At 45.2% G+C, this 19898-nt stretch overlaps 1 protein-coding gene across 8 annotated transcripts in view; it reads left to right on the top strand.

Annotated features, from left to right (window-relative positions):
• Positions 1–19898, top strand: part of LOC106749325 (phosphatase and actin regulator 3) — a 297230-nt gene that overhangs the window by 37652 nt on the left and 239680 nt on the right. The gene's annotated exons all lie outside the window — the stretch shown is intronic.

Here is a 19898-nt window from a genome sequence, read left to right as displayed (position 1 = left end):
CGATTGGCCGTGTCGCGTCGTGCGAACGAACGAATGTTCGCGGGCTCGTCGCGAAATAGCAAAACGGTCTCGCGCGACGTTATTAGCAGCGACGACTGGATGCCACCCGACGGTGCCTTTTACTTAAACGATCGCTTACGACACTCGGATCGGCGAAACGGCCCGACGCGTTTTCCCATAATAACAATGGTACACGATTCGGGACGTGTGAGCGTGTGTGATCAAAGCGAATACGTAATACGAGGTGAAACCGAAGTGCACGTCGCGTGAAGCCGGGTGTGGTGGTGAGGCGAATTTCGTCTCTCGGCGCCCATCCGTCGCGTCGACGTCTCCGACTCCGCTTTCTGTCGAGTTCGAGGCGACTCGTGCATTACCGTCGTCCCTTTGTGATGTAGCCGCCTTGGCGCCGGTGCGTGCGAGTCGCTTTATGACGGCGGCGTCGCGACGCGTGCGGGTCAGGTGAGAGCCGCCTTCGCCGGACTGAAAGGATTAATTTTAGTCTTAACCCGCGACCGTCGAAGGGGGGGCCTCTGTTGAACACGGCGGAGACGTTAGACGTCAGATTTAAATCGCTGCCGTCGCGCGAGAACGGATCGATAATCACACGTTTGGCATTCATAAGAGAGAATGCGGCAGGCCGCCGAACAACAATCGCGAGAAGAAGCTCGTAGCTTGTCGACGGTGCGAAGAGCACGAGAATTGAGAGCGAGACAGAGCGCGCCTTTAACCGAGATCAGCGAGTCTTCATCTGCACAGCGCGCGACCGAGGAGAGATACTCGGAACGAAATTAACGTTATTATGCTTTTCCTGCTACGACTCATCGGGTTACTGTTGATTCATCGGTTATATCAGACCGTCGGAAATATATTCAGACATGGCAGCGACTTACTTTTCTCACTTTTAAGAAAAACTCATTTTTTTCTTTCTTACTTGTCATAAGCCCTTCTAAAAGCAAAGTCGGTCACAAGAAATTATGTCCATTAACTGGCTTCTTTAAAAGCAAAAGATCCAATGAAAATAGAAAGTAATCATGACTCCGATGACACAATGTTCATAAAGCGAAGAACTGTGATTTGCTTTTTAAACTGTTTTTATCAGGTTTGTGAGAAAAATAGACTGATCGTCGTAAGCATATCTGTGTTTTCTTGTAAATTACTTTTCCATGAATGAAACTTATTTTCCTCCCTTGACAATTAAATCGCTTTCATTACTGTCTATATATACTCGGTGGTATTTATAGGGGGATAAAGCGAGTTCGGAGATACTTCTCGGGTGTGTCTTTCCGTAGTTTTCGAGGAAACTCGATCTCGAAATCAGTCTTCTTAGAAAGAAAAGTTCAGGGAATTTTGTTATCTGTCATTATTTTTCGCCTCGCGGAGCGAGAGACAGATAAAAGAGAGAGGGAGAGAGAATATCTCCGTCATTTATCTCGTGACCCGCAGTCTCACTACCATCGTGAAAATCTCCCGCGATGTAATATGGCAGCGAGCTAACTTCGATAAATTACGTTAAACGGTTTTGAAAGACCTCTCACGGAGAACGTTTCGAAAGATCTCGAAATTTTAGATGAAACTGTGTCGCCCGCAGTTTCCACTTGGTAAATAGTTCCCTCCATGCGTCGCTCGTCTCCGCTCGTCTTTGGGATTACATCGATGTGAAGCTGGCGCTCAACTTCATAAAAATTAAAAATGCTGTATCTCCCAACCTTTTGAGGTACAAACGAAAATGAAAGAGATACAAACAGGTACAAACGATGCTCTTTCGAATGGCATAATGAAAATAAGAAGAACTTGAAGTTGAACGCTCGCCACATTTTTAATCCTCTGTATCTTCTAACCCTTTGAGGTACAAACGAAAACGTAAATGGTATAAACGGATGCAAACGAAATAGAATCGAACTATATAAAGCGTTTTTAGTCTTTATAAAGTTGGGCGCCAGCTTCACATCGGTTGGGATTACCTCGATGGTAATGACTGCGAATACGTCGTCGTTAGTCATACTTACCCACGATGTCGACTGCGTAATCTTTTTTTCTCACACGCAGAAAGGAATCGGTGCTCTCGCGTCATTCTCGACGTGTAGAAATCGTGATTAAGCGGGGAGGGAGGGGGGGGCGATCACGTTGCGATTATTACGACGGGAAACGCCGAACAGCCACGTGGATATAATGAAGTGTCGGCCGAACAGGTTCTTTCCGCTGGCTGAAACACCAAAGTTGCGAATCTACGGCATGTTGTTTGCCTTATTCGCGATTCGAGCGAAAAACGGCAGAAATGCGCGGAACACGGTTGTATCAACGCGAGTTGCGATCGAGTTTCATCGACAGCTCGAACGTCGTCGCGGGAAGGGGGAGGGGGGGGGAGGGTGCGTTGAGGGAAACGCGCGCGTTTCGGAAATTAATGTCGAAAATCGAAAACCGAGGACTCGCAAATGTGACTCGGCGATTGAACATGTGCCGTCAAATGAAATTTTAACGTGACAGCTCGAATATATCGGTCGGAATAAACGCCAGCCGCGCGCGTCCAGATTCAATTTGTTTTATATCGCGGAAAAATAAATATTATACGATGAAACATTAGTTTTTCCCTCGAAAGAATTTATCGCGCCGGGTATTTTCGCAGAGAGACATTTCTTGTAAAAAAAGAAATGAAGTCTAATGTAAAATAAACTTCGCGCGTTTGCGGAAATTTTTAATACAAGGAAGACATTTTAACTTGATGACGCCTCAAATTAGAAATTCATATTCGTCTGCACTGTGGTGAGTTGTTTATTTATCTTTTATTTTTATTTTCCTTCAATTTCTCGTGGTCGACCGGACCGGCGAGAACGATTAAACAAATTGAATGACCACGATTCCAGCAACGCGAAAATAGTCGACGTGCTCATCCGTTCCTCTTCTCTCCCTCTCTCTCTCTCTCTCTCCCATTATTCTTCGTTGTCTCCTTCATCCTCTTTCTATCTGGCGCTTTAATTGCAGTCGTTTAACATGGGTCGTGGCGGTGCTCCTCGCACGCGGCATTGGCGAAACAAATTATCGTTTTTCCGGCTGCCATAAATTTTCCACATGTTTTCTTTGTCGTCGATTTTACTTTGTCTCCCGGCGACTTCGTCAATCATTTCCGACGATTCTCACGGGCTGAATTTCCATATCTTAATTCTCGTTGGGTGAGCCGGCGAAAGAGAGAGAGAGAGAGAGAGAGAGAGAGAGGGAGAGAGATGTGTTTACGTCGTGTAACGTTCGCATCTGGACTCTTTCCGACGCGGTCGCGCGATGCATTCGCTAGTTTCTCAAGGTACTAATACGTGACGTGACTTTTCCAACATGCGCAGACAGACCGGCTCTCCAAATTGAATTGTCTTCACCTTCTTGAAACGCATAGCTTTATACGCTGGTGTAACGGCGAGTTCGTCACGGTAGCCGCTGATTGTCGCCGAGAATTTCGATATTTCTCTCGCTCGCCTAGCGAATTCTTCACGTGCGAATATCAGTCGGATCGAAATCGGGAGCATCCCGTGTTTCTGGGATATCCGATATGCTACGGAGTCGTTATTCGATATCCCGCTGTCGCACCATCACGTCAGCTATGTGATTCGATTTTTTGAATTGCATTACCAGCTTCGTATAGTCCGTGATCTTATATTTAATATCGCCTTGAATTCATCTTCGGACGCTGCGAGAGCATTGGCTACGTGGCATCTGGAGATGAACTTAAGACGATCTTGAATACAAGTCCCTGGAATACCGAGCGTTTTTTCTCTCTTCGAGAGAAGAAGATAAAATTATTCCGCGGAGAGAGACGTGATAATCAACGTCTTAAGAGAGAAAGACGCTGCTTCGAGGATTGCATCACTCCAAAGAATGTACGTGCTGCCCACGCGACAATTATACTAATAAGACTCGTCTAATTAAGAGGCTGCTCGAGTTCAACGTGCTCTGCAACTGATGTCTTATCCGTAACTAAACGTTCCCGGAGCTGCGAGCTCTACTCGGAAAACGTTTTTCTCTCTTTTCCCCGACTAGATATAAACTGCGAAATTATATACGGAGTCGAGAGACAAACCGTGAATATTCTAAAATGCGAGAAACTTTATCTCCTATCGGCAATGAGAGTAGATCGTGTTGATTTTACGGCGCTGTTTCGGCAAACGGAACGTACAAGTCCAAGTTTACAAAGTTAGTATCTCGAAATGTGAATTTTTGTTAAATTCACGCGCCATTCGTTTGTCCATGATTTGTTTGCATTTGTCAATCTATCGTTTTTGTTTGTCCTTCAAGCAAGAACGAATTATTAACAAACACAAAAAAGCAATGAGCGTTATGAGCACAGTTTATTTATTTTGGTTTGATTGTTAATATTTACTTGGTGGACAAACAAGAATTATGAGTGGGCAAGCGTGCTCAAATCGTGGAGAATCGATTCCAGGACATAATTTAAAGAAAACACAGTTCGCAAAAGGATAAGCTTCATAGACCTTCCGGGCTCTCGTCGATAAGTTTCGACCGTCGATGAACGATCGAACGGGGAACTTTCTGCTCCATTTTGCAGAGTAATTTCACCACGAAATATATCCGCGAGGCTTTCGCGAAGACCGGGACGCGACTCGAGCGGAATAAGAGAAAGCATTTAATAACTCGCTGTATGAATTAATGTAGTTGTTGTTGCTGCAATCCTCAGCCACCATTGCGGCAGTCGGTCGCAGTTGTAACAATTTTCCTGCGTCGCTAACGTTCTCATTTCACGCTGGCCGCGTACGAGCGCGACGATTTAATGAATAAGACACGAACGCGTGCCCTTTATTCAATGTATTAATACAAATGAAAGCGATACGTTCCTTCGGTAATCTCTTTACGGAGAACGATGTTCTCCTCGGCTTGTGAAATTTATTCCTCAAAAAGATGCAACATGTGTTTCCTTCCCACTCATTCCATATACACGGAGAAAATAGATGTCTGAAGGATGGAGAATGTTCGTTCGGTGGTTACTGGCAATATGTTTACTTGAATCTCAATTCTATTATTTAAATGGAATAAATAATTGCTTTTTCATGAAAGACTATCTTAAGAAAATGCGTATTTTCTCAATGGAAAATAATTCGCATACATATTTATTTATATATTTACTTATATTAATATGTAAGGAAATAGTTATATATATAAGTAAAGCTAATATTTATTTATATATTTATTTATATTTATATATTTACTTATATTTATATATTTACTTATATTAACATATTTTTACACATATTTATATATTTACTTATATTAACATATTTTTACACTAGAAGAAATGTTTCCAAATGTGAGAGAGGAGCAATTGGATATCCTATGCAAATACAATAAAAGAATTTAGATTGAAGTAAATATGTTATCAGTATCCACTGAATAAATATTTTCCATCTTTTACATATTTCTTTTCTCAACGTAAAAAAGAAAGCTTGCGTTCGAGATAAAATCGCGAAGAGCCTTCCCGCGTATCGGCTGTATTCTTAATTCACGACTTCATGAATGTTACGAGCGCGATGATCACTCGACTGACAGTCGAAGGTCTTCTTGCGGGCGACAAAGTAGCCTCGACAAATGACATCGTAAACAACCGATAGCGGTCGTCGATAAAAGTTTTATGACTGAAAACTGGACGATGGCGGTTCGGAAGCTTGACTAGACGACGGTGCATGCCTGATCTTCCTCTTCCGGAATTTCGAGACGCTCATATATAATCGGTGGGCGTTCGGCGAATCTCCACACCGAAAGTGCAACTCGCGCGGATAAATATTGACGTCTCGCGAGTGCATTCGTGTGCTTCTCTCATTTTCCCCCTCCTCCCCCATCTGTCTGTCCCGTCGTCTCGTTTGCGAATGAAACGGGACATGCCGCGCTAATTACTCATTACGGCGCAGGGACGAGTCTGGAATATTTCCGGGCAGCGATACCGTGGAAATTAACCCTAGCAGAGTCCGATGCGTAACACGGCGGACAGATTGATGATTGTCCAGCCGGCCGCTGGAAAATACACGTTTTAATCTTGAGATTCGACTGAGTCGGCCAAAATCTAATTCATCTCGTTCTCGTGAGATTTTCTTTGCTCTCGGAGAAGCGATCCTATTTTGATTCCGGTCGATAACGCGCAACGCGAGAGTTTCGCACGTTAAACCGGAGTCGGAACGCGTTTTTAAAATATTCTCTTTTTTCCCTACTGTACACAGGCCGGATATATTCATCTGCCAAAATCGCGATGCGTTTTCGACGCTCAGCTCGTCGGCACGGCCGACGCTGAAAACTAACTCGCGTTCGGATGTTTTCGAATTCTTATGAGCACGACAAATCGATCTTTCATCGGAGCTATTACCGAGCACGTGTTTCCTCTTCGAACGAGCGAGCAAGCAAGCAGGCGCGCGCATGAGGCTGCCGCTGTCGATGGCAGTTGCGCCGCGACGCCGCCCTCCTCCTCCTTTTTTCTCTCATCGTGACATGTGGAAAGCGTTTATTGTGATCCCCGGCTAGACCGCACGGAGGGTGGACTTCGACGAGCTTCGTCCATTAACGCAATGTGAAAAGCGACGACGCGTCACGAAGCCTTCTCGTCGATAGGCCGTCAGACTTTCCCCGTGGCGTCGATAAAATCGTTACCGTCGTCGTCGCAGCCGTTCCCGTCGCTACGACGAATTTTTACTCCGAGCAGCAAGATTCACGTGATCACACCTCCCACAAGGTGGGTCGGATTCAACCGGTAGAAGCGTTTTATAGTGTATTTCCTTCAACGAATTTTTTCGAGTAGACATTTCTTTACGAAGGTTGGTATCGTAATGTTCATTCTTCTTTATCATCGCCACCGCGAGAGCGCCGTGCGCGCGTCGTCGATGCAGCATCGAAAGTACTTCCGTCGAATTGAAAGGTTCCTCGTTGCCGGGTTTCGCGGCGAAAGCCGTGCTTTGCGACCCAATTTGCAAGCGGCCGGTCGTAAATCAACGCGCGCTCTCGTTCCTATCGCGCGCGCGAAGCTCCGCCGAGATATCTCGCGGAGTGGAAGGTTTCACTCGGAACGTCGAGGTTCACGTAGACGCGAGGACGTAAAGCTTTATGTAGACGCGGACGTGGACGTTAAGTCGATCGGCAAACACTTTTACCTACGGACGTATATTTCCGCGCGGTGGGCGGCGCGCGGAGGCGGGCGAGTGGAATATCGGATGCAACGCGCAGTACATTTTGAGGATTGTCTCGTATTTGCGCCATGCACAAACAACGGGAAGGGTAATAACGGGAATCGATAGGGGTGGCTCATGGCACACCAATTGCCGGAACGAATGATTGCGGATAATAACCATGGTCGGGCACTTACGACATGTACTCGGTTTGATTGCTTATTCACCGATCTCTCTATTGTGAATCTCGCTCTCTCGTACATATTTTGCCGGAGAACACGCGTCTCTAACAATCGTGTTGCGATTGATTTTGAACCGATACAAAATTACGGCGCGCCCAACCGGAAGGAGAAAATGTCTCGCGTCAATGCGAAAACGCCGGTGAATTTTCATATGTGGGAAATTACTCGATCGAGGGAGAACACGCTCGCTAACTAAATCGCGCCCGGATAACGAAGCAACTAATATAATTCAGTCATCGATTCATCTGCCGAATCTTATTCTTTTGATCATTTGGGAAAAGTCTCTCAGGTAGAAAAAAAATAGAGACTGAATAAGTAAACGGTCGGTTAATTCGAAAACACATGCAAAATACCGCTTTGTATGATTAGATCAATTGTAGCAAAATTGTCAGTTCGCATATGCGGAGTGACAGCGATCTGAATGGTAGATAGGTCAGAGCGTTTGTTAATATCTTCAGAGATGAATTAATTAAAATCACGAGGAAATGATTGAATTGTAAAGTGACGTAAATATAAGACCCGCCAAATCGTGTGACGAGATTCCTCTTTTTCCCTGTGCGATTTTGTGATGAATATTTATTCGTGGAAATATTTTTTGTCTTTCGTCGGCCATGTTTGAATTGAAAAAGGAAAATTGAATGCATCTAATCCTACACGATTGGGTCGGGGAAACATATCGCCGGATATGATCCAAGTCGTCACGATTCTCGGCAAGTCACGCTTAATCCAACAGTGTCATTGATTTTGTTATGACACGTCATCGACATCGTTTGCTCGATGTGTCTAAAGGCTTGGCGGTGGATTCGGCGAGGCGCGACGTCCGCAAAAGTAACGGATTTACGCGTTACGCACTCGACCGTAACGCCGTTACTTCTCTCGGTAATACCGTTCCCATTTTTCACTTCAATTACGATCGCCAAGGAAAACGTAACAATTTAGACGCGATCACACATCTCCACCTTGTCATATCGATTACTCGCGCGCCTTGTCCCGAAGGCCGGTTTGAATCGGTTACGAAATCGCAATCGGATCGATTCGGGATCAGACCCGGCATAAAGAACATGCAATTTAATGAAGTTAGTAATGTTACTACTTTTTAATACTTTTTTTTTTCTGTACACCATGAAAGATTTTTTTCTTTTATTTTAATGAGACGTGGACAAATAAGGAGACAGGCGGAAAAGATTTAAAGACTTAAAATAGAAGAAAATAATATAATCCTAATTATGCCAAGTTATCACAGTGACAGATTAGTGTTTCGACACGTCGTTCTCGCTTCTTTGAATGAATAAAGGAATAATGTGTGCATTTAGAAAATCTTAGGGAACGTAGTCGCATGATACGTCGAGATTATGCCGATCTGTGCGCGAGCGAGATCGATCCGTCACTGATTTTCGCAACGACGATCAACTCGACGCGAGGAGTTACAATGTTGCTTATAATTTCGACGAAGAGCCGCGACAGCCGCGAAGAGTAGAAATCTAACTTGTCAGTTACCGCGTCTCAGAACTCCGCGCGACTCAATAAGTCCATCGTTGCGAAGCGTAATTACAGTACGCGTCGCAGACTCGAGTAAACAATTTCGCAATGAAATGTTTCTGGACGTTTGAATGCTAGTTGCGTTTTGCGAAGGTCTGAATCTGTCGTGCGCCGTTTGTCCCACCCGCGTCTAAGCGCTCGCTTGTGCGCGCGCGATGCTAATGAAGTCCTCATTCACCGTCGATACCGATCGGCGATATAATCGCGCGGTCATAAATAATTTATAGGAAACATTTCTGAAACAAGTGCACATTCACACGTACACAAACGCACGGTCGACGGTCGGTGGTGTTCGTTCCGCGAACGTAAAGGGTACCGGGCTGCATCGAAGAATGCATTTTTCAACCTCGCGTCTCTCTTTTCCACGGCGAGCAACATCGGTGTTTCCAGGATAATCGGTCGGTTGTATATACATTTTTACAAACGACTGAAGAGAAGGAGAGACGGAAGGAGGGAGGGAGAACTGCGAATTATACGGCGATGGCGAAACAGCGGACGGAAACCAGAACCGCGGAAGCGCGCGCTCGCTGGGAAAATAGGTTACCGCGAGATCGCTAGACGGTACTTGTAAATTTAAGTATCCTTCTTTTCTCTCTTTTCTCCGTTTCTTTTTTTTTCTTTCTTTTTTTCCAACGTCATCGTATACAGTCGGGGTTCGCGTTCGTTTATGGTGGCGCGATATTAAAAACCGCGAGAATCAAAAACCGACAACTGGACGCGAAAATAGATTGCAGCGCACGGCGATTGCGAATAAAAATGAAAACCGGACGGATCTCGAGCAACTAAAAAACGCCGGCTACTATTCCCTGTTAAATGTCGGGTTTAATATTTATATAATATCGACGATCTCGCGGGCGACGTTAACGTTTTCTGTCTCCGTTGCGTTCGTTTATGCTTTCGCCGCTTTGCAACGAATTTTGCACGGCCCAGAAGATACTCGGTGTCGCGTTCCGTATTGCTCGAGCCTCGCTCGCGGTCGTAACGCGTTTTAATCTAAGAAATACCGACACACATGTGCTCGTTCAGAGAAGTTCAATTTTTCTTCTTTAATTCAAACGTTGTCGACAAACCATAAACGTCTTATAAGTTAGCAGAACGAAATGAGTGGCAAATTTTGCGAGCAACAAGTTCGGGACTTGAATATTTCGAGAGCAACAAACTCAAACGATACAATAGTAGTATCAAATTTAAATGAGCAACTAATTGTTTTCTGATGATTCATTCTGATAACTTTGCACACTGAAAGATATTTTCCGCTATCGTTTAAACTTATTTCACAAGCAACGAAATCAGGGCTAGCATATTTTGACGAAACATTCGCCACAAAATTCCGCTCCGAGAAAAATGGAAACCTCGTCACATGGTTGACAGATGTCGTATTTGTGTCACTTGGAGATTAAATCGTTTCTTTGCTTAAAATTAAATAATTTATTTACTCAAAATCAAATCATTCGTATGCTCCAAGATTGAAACCATCTTCTTCTGATTTAACTCGTCGATTCGCCCCTGAAGTGGTTAATTCGGACCGTTGGTCGTCGTCGTCGTCGCTGTTGTTCTCATCCGTCGCCGCTACTCGGTCATCCTCCGCGATAATAGCCCCAGCCGCGATGCCGCGCCGACGTTACTCTTCCTCTCTGGTCGCCCATCGTCGAGAACCCCGACGACTACACGCGTCGCTCGATTCTGCCGTTAACTTCTTTGCCCGCGGATAATTGGAGCGGGCAGAGAGCCGCGCTTCTTTCGCCTCGACACCGCCGGAATCGGAGGATTCCTTTCGATCCCCGGCCTGTCGGATCGAGATCGTGGGCGCGTTTTTGCGCAATTCACGGTGTCATCGTCCTTTCGTGTCTCTGTCTCCCTTTCTCCCTCTGCCTTCCGGCGGTGTCTGGCGCAAATGAATCGCGGCAACGTGGTATCTGCGATCTGAGAAATTTTCTTCTTCGAGACAGACGCGTGTCTTCGTGAAAGAGTCATATTTCCAGTCTCGAAACTCGATCTCGGTGAAAGCTTTCGTTCTCTTTCTGCCTTTCCAAATACATTCTTCGTGGCCTCGTGCCTAAGAAAGAGAGCCTCGTCTTCGTGTTCGAGCCGTCGAGATGGATAGCACCCGAGAGTCTCTCGCTGCAAGGTTGCTGAGTTTTCCGCTCGTAATAAAGTCAGTAACCGGCAGCAAGCGACGTGCATCTTCGGCTGCTGAGGCTGCTGTCGAGGCGCGACGACGCGATGCATCTCCTCGCCGGTGCATACACCGGCGGCGGCCGTGTATATTTACTCATTGTTGGTCGCCTCCTCCTCGGCAACAAGACTCCTCTCTCGGCGAAGTCGGGACTGGCCTGGTTCTATTCTAGTGCCGGCTGACAGGATAAACACTCGCGGTACCAACGACCCTGTCGCAACATGGCGCGGTCAAGGTTTGCCCAGACATCCCCAAGGTTCCCCTTCCTCTCTCTCTCTCTCTCTCTCTCTCTTCCTGCCCTCCCGTTGCATTTCGCACGATCACCGTCCGGCGCACCCATGCTAAGGGCGTCATCGGCGCATCGGCTCGCGAATAGTCGCCACTCTCGTTTCTAGATCGCCGCGATTGCCACAAGCGATCTGCGTCCGCGAGCTCTTCGCGTTCCGTCTAGACACCCGAGGTCTCCGTGACGAAAGTTTCCGCCAAATTTCGGGGACACTATACGACCTAGGTTGTCCCAATTCGATACAATAAATGGTCACTTAACGCCAGTTTTCTCCACGTTGAATCGTTCGACAAATTCTTATTAATTTTTACAATCGATTTTTATTGTCAATTCACGCTCCCAAAGCTCCAGCATTTAGTTGTTATTAGCTTTGCTTAATTTTTGTTCTATTTCTAGAACTGTGTTTTTTTTTTTATCAGATTTATTTCAATTATGCTGCTGTTTCTTTATTTAAATTCTCTCTTTTTGTTTAAATCCTTTATAACAGGATTTTCCCGTGTAGGACGTTGCCGTCTTTCATGGACGTTTGAAAAAATCTATTGAGAATTGATACACGGAAAGAACAATTCCGGGGGTATAATTGAATTTTCCGTTGTCTGAGGACCAGACGAAAATTCGCTTGTAGGAACAGAAAGATTTCTGTAGATTTCTAGTCAATCCATTGTTCTCAGTTGTCTCACCCAAGTTTTAATGCAGCTGAATGTTCACGCGAATGTTTTCAGTCGCGATAATAGAGATATCATTTCTTGTCGCCGAGTTTTCATTTCTTATCAGCGAGTTTTCATGTAGTCCCTATTCTGTTGCAAGAACTGAGTTCTTTATTCCCGTGTACTATTATTACCGTGAAATATTTAGGTCGGCATTCCTAGTCTGCGAGCTGTGTACTGCATTATGTACACAGATAATGTCACGTCTCGAGATTCTTCATTGACCCTTCATGTCCGACGGAATTTGCATGGTTAATGCAGAACCAATATTTCAATTCGGGACGTTGCCTCCGAGTGAAATTTCAACGACCGACGTACACCCTCGAACGAATCCGGCACCGTCGACCTTCGCTCGAGAGAAATCTCTGGCGATTACCGCGCATCGTGACTTGTCAATATTTTAAACGTTGGATAACGTTAAATTGTTACACAGTAAAAAATAGAACGTTAATTTTTACATTTTCTTCCAACACGTGATATTAATTATTTTGACTTCAGTTTTATTTGTAATAATATTTCATATTAATTAAATTGACGGTATTGATCGTGTCAAATGTAACAAATGCAATTTTTCACGCTAAAAGAAATTTATCACTTTTTTAATCGCGCTCTTAAAATGTCATCTAAATGCCATCATGACTATGCCTGAAATCTTCTTAATTTTAGTAGGATCTACATTAAAATAATAATCAAAAGTTAATAACACAAGAAAATTGTAACATTTGGCCATAAAATTGTTTACATGCGTAACATGCATCCCTTCTTATTCGCGCGATATCGTCATTGATTATTTCCCTTTCTCTCTGAAGAGCTGAGATACCGCGAGAAATACTGGATCCTCCTGTCATTAGAAACCACATGATTCCGGAAAGCAAAATACACCGACGCGTCCGTATTGTTTTATTGATTCGCATGGGAGGAACTCATTTTTCCGCGGCAAGTCGCTCCATGAAACACTAGTCGACGCGTCATCCGTATGCATAACGCATACGAATCATCTTACAGTCGCACGCCCGCGGAATGCGGAATACACATTCCGCTCGAGCTTACGTAAGAGCGCGAACGTACCTTGCCGCATCTTCGCGGGTGCTTGCGGATGACAAGGCGGTATCAATAGCCGGCTTGAAGTATTATTCTCATATATTTCCGCCGGCGGGTATCATTTTCCTCTTGAATTCGACTGCGAAATATTAGCTCTCGCTATCTCTCTCGTCACTGATAAGATATCGATATTATGAGAAAAAGAAGTGACATGACGATCGGACAGCAGCTTTATTTATCACGTCCAATCCGCCGATTGATTTTGCCATTTCCGCAAATTGCGAATTGCAATAGCGACGTTGAAACTCGCACGACCGGCTCGATATTGAGGCGCAGCGGCGCGTCGCGCATTTTCTCTTCCTCTCATCGGAGGATTATGACTGGAGGAACTTTGCCCCCCCCCCTTTTTTTTTTCTTTTAAATATATGGAAAGCTTGGGGATTACCCATCCGACTGTTCATACAAAGTTTAGCAATATTCTTTGATCTATAAATAATCTTACATTAATTTAATCCACTTAATTTTCAAGCTATTACGAGTTCATCTAGTAACTACATAAAGTGAACCTTATTAGATTTTAACAATTTCTTATCTTATGCATAACGAAAAAAAGACCGGAAAAATTGATCTCGCTTTTGACAGAGCGGCTCGATCCGCCGAATCTTGCCGCGTCATCATCGAGCTTGCAAGCTACTTAGAATTTGACCAGAGGAACTCACGATAGAATTTGCAATATTACGGCGGAAATGAAACTCGCATAGCGAGTGAGCAGGAAGTGGTGTACGAGAGCGGATACCGTAAATGCGTATTCTTCGAGAGAGGGAAAGATCGTCTCGCGCGAAACGCGTCGGTGTATTCACCCCCTCTCGATCATGGGACAACCCGTCTCCGTTCTCGTGATCGCGATCGGCAAAATAACCTCTTTGTGCGCGGAAACATATGTACAGCCGGCGATATTCTCGTCGCTATCTAAAGTCGTCGCCGCAGTCTACTGAATATCGTTAAGGCGCGCGAGTACATATGCACCATCGCGCTTTCGTGACCTCATTTCTCGCACCGTTGTGCTCGCGACCTCTGGCTTGAGGCAACCATAATGCACCTAGTGCCGAATGAAGAGTTCCGAATAAGAGCGGCGTATCGTGATAAAATGACGCGTTCAGGAAGTTCAGCCACGTCGAATCTTGAGATCCTCTGCCTCGTCGTTTCTTCAATTTATACGGTAAAAAAGTGCTGAATTCCTGTAAATAATTACTCTAATACTCTCCTTAGCAAACTTTTACTTAGATTAAGTAAATATATATTTTACTTGGGTGATCTACTTGGAAGATACTTTTACTTGGATATTACTTGATCCGAGCACAAATTTGCCAAGGAATATTGGAATAATTGTTTACCTGAATCTAGCACTTTTTCTGTGTACTCATTATGTACTGGAATACATTTTTATCGGGATATTTTCATGACGTTTTTCACCACGTCTCTCTCCCGCAGCTTTTAATGTGAGGTAGATCAATACGCGAAGTTTTCCAGTGGCTTTTGCTTTATCACATGAGGTGTCTCGCACAGTTACTATATTTAATCGTAATTTGCTTTAAATTAAATATCGTTATTCTTGTTATTATATTACGCGTTGATATGAACAATTTCCGTTGTATTCGATCTTTGTGAGTTTCCCTTTTTTTTCTCTCTTTCTAATCGCCGGCTGTTTAAAGAAGACTGAGTCATTTACGGTGCAACGACTGCGCGATTGCAAAAACCGGCGACTATGGAAAGTCGCTACTCGCGTTTTTCGCCCGCAAAACAAGCTTTTAAGGTTGATCGCGTTTGGCTCGATGTTTTTCCAGATTCGAGCGAGCTTGGTTTACTCGTTAATCTTGCGAAACAGCAAAGCGAAACTGTCCTCAATTTTCCAATTGAAATAAACTTTTTGAATGCTGCGTTAATCAAGAAGCGCGCGCGCAGGCGCATGTCCGACTCTCGCGGAGGGTATTTTTTTATCGCGTTATATTTATACAATCACGAGTGAAATAAGTGAGCGGCATTCAATATCCGCGCACGAGGTATTCGCACACACATCCGATATATCAGACTTACAAATATATTTTCTCTAATGGACTTCTCCATCATTTTTCTTTTTTTAGAGAGAGAGAGAGAGGGAGAGAGGGAGAGTTCTATTTTAATTCAGGTGTGCGCGTTTCGCGAAAAAGAAAGGGGAAAAACGCGATCGCGCGAAATTCTGCAGTTAACCGAGTTAGTTGTGATATTTCCACAGGCGATGGCCCGTTGATTTGATATCGTTCACCACTCGAGCATGTATATCGAGCGGACGTGGCTATCGATTCCGCGAGGATTCCCTCCCTTTTCCGATTCTGTCGCTCTCCTTTCAGAGAAAGGCTGCGCGACCGAGCCGATTAAGTTAACGCTGTTGAACCACATGTAACCGCGCGGCCGTGTAATATCTTGCTTGCGGGAGATCGAATTATTCCACCTATGTGGCCGGTATATGCCGGCTCATTTATTTTATTATGTCATTTATTTACACAGCGCGTCGAGTGGTTATGCAAGAAGTTCGATCCGTTGGGAAAACCCCGTTCGTGAACGTTCGTTACGATAATCCGTAGATAATCTGTAAATAATACGTGTATGCGAGATTTATTGATGATCACGAGAATACAATATTTTCCCACGTCTGTCACGCGTTATTCTTCGATTATGGTGGAATTTTTCGAATTCCTCCGCGGCGAATAAAATCGCGCATATACAGGATGAGGAAATAACTATCGGCACTTTTTTAGTACCTTTGATAAATAAAGATATTTTATTAACGATTTTATTAACCAGATGCACAGTAAACAGTTTTGCGTTAAGAACGGCCCGAAACTCTCGTGTTATTTTAACAAAAGAAATATGTTAAAAAATATACAAATACATATCTTAAATTAACATATTCATCTTATTAAAGTAATAGGGAAATTTGGATAGACCATTTGTGGCACAACAATTTTACTGTGAAGATGAAGAAGAAGTTTACATTTACAGATGGTGTTCGGAATGATGATCACTGGTATCGGTGCACAACTTCCGTTAAACATAAATCTCTTCTCTCCCACTTTCATATCTCGAAGATATTCGAGGTGGCATAATAGTTATCGCCTCACTTTGTATATTTTTGCAGCGGCTTTTCGGTAATAGTGGCGGTCGGTCGAGTCTCGCGCGGCATGATCGATGAACGTACGATTCTGTGTACACACAGGAAGACAGCCAGACAGGCAGACACATACACAGAGTCCGTAGCATTCGTCATCCGCGTAATCGTGGCGCGTGAAGACGGCTTAGTCGTAAGTTGACTATCCGCTCATTCATCATCGTGATTCCGCCTCCGTTGTTTCGAATAGCGCCACGTCTCTTTGGCTGCCAAGGTTGCTCATCCGTCGTGACAGCCTCTCTCGTGTTGATTCCGACCGAAACGAGAGCTCGCTGTGTTTCGATTAATTCGGCACATCCGCTCGCTAGCTCGCTCGATCCATCTAAGGCAACGTAGAGCTCGAGGAACAATACCACATAAATGACATATTCGGCGGTATCAACGTTTCCACTGTATTAGCTGTCTTCCTCGAGCCGCGAGTTAGCGAAAATAGCCAGCCTGATCATTTTGGGAAGGTATGCGGAGTGTACGAGTTGTTTACTACCATGTACGAATTTTGGCAACCATCGCTTCAATGAAAGTAGATTGGCGCGCCGCTGCGATGATTAGACGCGGGACGTGAATAGAATTCTTCGACTTCCGGCGCGAGTGGTGGGATTCCCAGGTGGAGCTCTCAGCGTATCGCGATCGTTCGCGGTAATGGGGGCGAGAGGTAAACGATATATCCCCCCCGCCCCCTCCCCCATTGTGTCTAATACGAGATATACGAGTTCTCGCTGATGAATGTAATCGGGGAGAAACTTCCGCGCATTGGGTAACGCTGGAATTAGCGACGCCGACGTTGTCGGTTATGATAACTCGTGGAATAATGCGGGCGTCGGGCGTGGCGACGCGGCGCGCACGCAATTGTAGCGGATCTCTTCCGATGAATATTCAAGCGACTCTTCGACTACGCCCTTTGAAAAGCGCAGCTCCCGCGCATCCCGATGGCTGCGGATCAAAGCTCCCCCTCCCTCCCCTCCTCCCCGGATCATTTAATCTACCCTTTGGAACACTCGGCTTCGCTCCGCCCAATGCGTCGCAAATTGACAGGAACAGAACGCCAGACAATTTCATCCTCTGGTAGATTAAACTGTTCCCCGAAGAAAATGTGTGTACTATTGAAACGCCAAAAATGCTTCCATCTCCCTTTTCTCGCGTCTATCATTGTATCATCCGTTCTTAAAATCCTTCATTTTTCATCAGCGAGGTCGGCGATTTACAGCTTCGACACGTTCGCATCCGCGCTTACATAGAAAGTCGTTCGCTATAGCTCGCGTTATATTTTTAGTAGCTGTACTTATTTATATTTTAAGCAGCTATACTGTGTGTGAGATAACTATGGTAACTATAGTAATAATATAGCTTTAGTACACGGAGAAAATATTGTAGCAAGAATTACAGCAAAATTTTATAATGCCGGATTATTATCGAAATTATGATATGTGTTGTAATCTTTAGTGATATGTACACATGATGTACGTCATTAAAAATTATAATACACATCATAATTTCAGTCACAGTTCCGGCATGGTCCAGCGCTACAAAATTTTATAATTTTCACTACAATATTTTCTCCGTATAGCTTACACTTAATATCCTTCGGAACACTCGTCTTCCTTCCGCTCGATGCGTCTCAATTTGAGAGAACGCCGGGCAGTTTTGTCCATTGGCAGATTAAATCCGCCAACTCCGTGCGAAAAATGTGTATGTTATTGATGTGTCAAAAATATTCTGTCCATTTCTCTTTCTCGCGTCTCGTTGTCCCGCGTTCTTTCTTAAAATCCTTCACTCTTCATCCGCGAGGTCGGCGATCCATACTTTCGACACGTTCGCTTCCGAGCTTACATTGAAAGTCGCTTACTTATAGCCCGTGCTATATTTTTACCAGCTGTACTTATTTATATTTTTAGTAACTATACCGTATTATAGCTGTGGTAGCTATAGTAACAACATAGTTTCAGCGGCTACACTTTTAATACATTGCATGTTTGCACTTATGTACACATAAACATATCAAGCAGACAAATTGAGCATTTTACATAATGTATCACACATATGTGGCGAACGTGTTAATCTGTCCACTACGATTTATTTGTAGACCTGCTATGCTTGTTTATTCTCCGTCATCTGTTTCGCATACCGATTCGCGTGTGTAGACAGCATTTCCCAAAAATACCCCAAAATCATTCTCTCGACACACATAAAGTTTTTAATATTTTCGCGTAATGTACAAAAGACAAAATTTTAACGTAAGAAGCTCCCGACGAATTGATCTGGTCATTCCACAATGTAAAGGGTTAATCTCGACAGAACCGGAGCGTTCCGACCGAGCGGTTGGAAAGCTCGCGTTGTGAATCGGAAATCAAGTTATACCGTTGAAAAATTATTTATCAAACACGACGGGCCGTCCACTCGACGAATCAGCGGGGCTGCCAGAAGGGATTAAAATAGAGGGGTCAGTTTTTCACCGAAATTCGCTGGTTCTCGCGTCAAAATGCGCGAGCGTGCGCCTCGCTGCACGGTTCCGCGCGTATCGCACGAGCGATGATCTCAGCGTTCGCTCCTCTCCACCGAATTCCTGGTCGGTCAGTCAGTCAGTCAGTTAGTCCGTCCGTCCGTTCGTCCGCAGATCAGCGAAGTGTGTCGAGTCGCTTTTGGCGTACTTCCACGGGGAAAATAGTTGGCGGGCGCCTTCTTCTTCGCGGCACGCGGCGCTGCGACCCCGGCCAGCGGCCTCCTGCGGCAATTGGGTCGTAATTTCGGGGAACAAACGCGGGAACGTGGTGGCTCTCTGCGGCGCGGTGCGGGCGTAAAAGGCCGGCCGTCACGTGCTCACGGGCCCGGGGAAAAGAGTGTGCGTTTCTGAATTTGGGAATATAACGCCGCTGGCGCGGCGCCAGCGCGACTCGCCGCTCGAGGAATTCCGTGTGACACATTTGTCGCTCTCGCACTCGGATTTACACGCGGAGGAATTACCCGTCCGCCTACGGCGGGCTAAATAGCGCGAGTTATTTGCTTCATTAAGGCGCGAGGAATCGGGAGAGAGTGAGGACGGTTCGTTATTCGATTTGTCTCGCTCGAACTCACGCGGATACACACGGAGGGCCGATGGGCCGAGCGCGCGATTGTCGCCGAGCCGTCGTTTGACGAGACGTTTGCCGATTATTTTTGGGAGCGCGAAGCTGAAATCATGGCGCCGCGCGCGCATACTTACGCTCGTTCCTTTGGCACGGGTGTTCGAAGGTTAAGATGTCGGCGGAATGCCGCTGCCAGATATGACTTTTTCTCTCTTTCTCTCTTTCTCTTTCTTCCTCGTTCCCCTTCGTGTACCGTTACCGTATTGCGGTGAACTCGCGCGCGCGCACGCAAAGTAATGCAAAAAGATCGTACGAACGCGTGCCAGACACAATGTTAGCGAGCGCCGATAAAATGTTCCTCGGGAGCGCGCATTCCGCGAGCGGACGAGCGAACGAGCAAGCGCGGAGTTCGCCCACTTTTCCAACTATTTGTCAGACACTGCGAAAATTTCATGCTCCGAATTGGCTCTAGACTGAGTGAGTGTGAGAGAGAGAGAG

The sequence above is a fragment of the Dinoponera quadriceps genome, unplaced genomic scaffold, assembly GCF_001313825.1.
Source record: "Dinoponera quadriceps isolate SergipeBrazil2010 unplaced genomic scaffold, ASM131382v1 scaffold3579, whole genome shotgun sequence".
In the NCBI taxonomy this organism is placed as follows: Eukaryota; Metazoa; Arthropoda; class Insecta; order Hymenoptera; family Formicidae; genus Dinoponera; species Dinoponera quadriceps.
Note: the sequence above shows the minus strand (reverse complement) of the source record. Positions and strands in the feature narration are given on the sequence as shown.